Source organism: Eumetopias jubatus, unplaced genomic scaffold (assembly GCF_037043125.1).
Source record: "Eumetopias jubatus isolate StellerSeaLion01/CBP00866 unplaced genomic scaffold, mEumJub1_p1.0 scaffold_5, whole genome shotgun sequence".
Lineage (NCBI taxonomy): Eukaryota > Metazoa > Chordata > Mammalia > Carnivora > Otariidae > Eumetopias > Eumetopias jubatus.
The window spans coordinates 109,839,118-109,840,571 of NW_028274811.1; the positions used below are offsets into that span (position 1 = coordinate 109,839,118).

The 1,454-nt window shown below is 44.2% G+C and overlaps 1 pseudogene; it reads left to right on the plus strand.

Annotated features, from left to right (window-relative positions):
• The first annotated feature begins 418 nt into the window (after positions 1-418).
• On the plus strand, positions 419-1,110 carry LOC114211922 (CXXC motif containing zinc binding protein pseudogene; annotated as a pseudogene).
• Positions 1,111-1,454: the final 344 nt, after the last annotated feature.

Here is a 1,454-nt window from a genome sequence, read left to right on the forward strand (position 1 = left end):
GAAATTTCTTGAACTCTCTGAGCCTCCATCTCCTCATTACTGAAATATGAATCCTATTAAAACCTACCTCATGGATATCATGACAACACATGTGATAACAAAGATAACCTGCTTAACACAGAATTTGGAACATATGACCATTCAATACATGTTTTCTCATTTGTTTTCTCTTTAAAGTTTGTGGGTGTGTGGGTGTGTGTGTGTGTGTTACATAAAGTTCATTTGAAAAATCTGATTCCTGTCTCTACCCAACAGTGGGGAAATGGAATTTTCCAACAGTGCCAAAGCAACAAGGGTAGTTCAGAAGTGTATGGTCATGGCAGTGACTGGGTAATATCCACTTAGTAAATGTTTATTTTGAACCCATATCCCAGGCACTATATTCAGGAGTCAAGAATGAATGAATTATGAGATCGCCGGGTGGGGTCGGGCCGAGCCAAGCCACTATGGGGAAAATTGCGCTGCAGCTCAAAGCCACGCTGGAGAATGTCACCAACCTCCGCCCTTTGGGTGAGGACTTCCGGTGGTACCTCAAGGTGAAATGTGGCAACTGTGGCGAGATTTCAGAGAAGTGGCAGTATATTCGGCTGATGGACAGTGTGGCACTGAAGGGAGGTCGTGGCAGCGCCTCCATGGTCCAGAAGTGCAAGCTGTGTGCGAGGGAAAACTCCATCAAGATTTTGAGCAGCACCATCAAATCTTACAATGCTGAAGACAATGAGAAGTTCAAGACAATCGTAGAATTTGAATGCCGAGGCTTTGAAGCAGTTGATTTCCAGCCCCAGGCTGGGTTTGCTGCTGAGGGTGTGGAATCGGGGACAGTCTTCAGTCATATTAATCTGCAGGAGAAGGACTGGACTGACTATGACGAAAAGGCTCAGGAATCTGTGGGAATCTACGAGGTCACCCACCAGTTTGTGAAGTGCTGAACCTTCTTCATGCGCACTTGCCTCTAAGAACTGAGAAGGGACAACGTGCCCCGAGCAGCAGAGCCCATTGAGGCACTTCCCCTCATCCTTTGTCTCCTGGAAGCTATCCAAGCCCTCATCGCCTGCATGCTGGGCTCTGTCACAGCTTCCCAAACCCCACCAATAAAGCCCCTGTTTGTTTGTGCTGAAAAAAAAAAAATGAATGAAGTATGAGATATGGTTATCCTCTGAAGAACCTTAAATTCCAGTGATAGGTTTCAGATCTGTGGCATGAAATTCAAGCATAATGTGGTGATCTAGAAGCAAGGTAGCTTACAGGATTATTGTAAGAACTAAATGAGATAACATCTGGAATACTAACTATGTAAAATACTAGAGACCATGTTCCTTTTATCCATCCCCGTATATCTGGTACCTGGCATATAGTAGATACACAATAAATATATAGCAGTTGAATGAATGAGTACCTGACACGTGGCATGCACAAGTGTTCCTGTTACATATGTTATTGTAGGATAGGACATA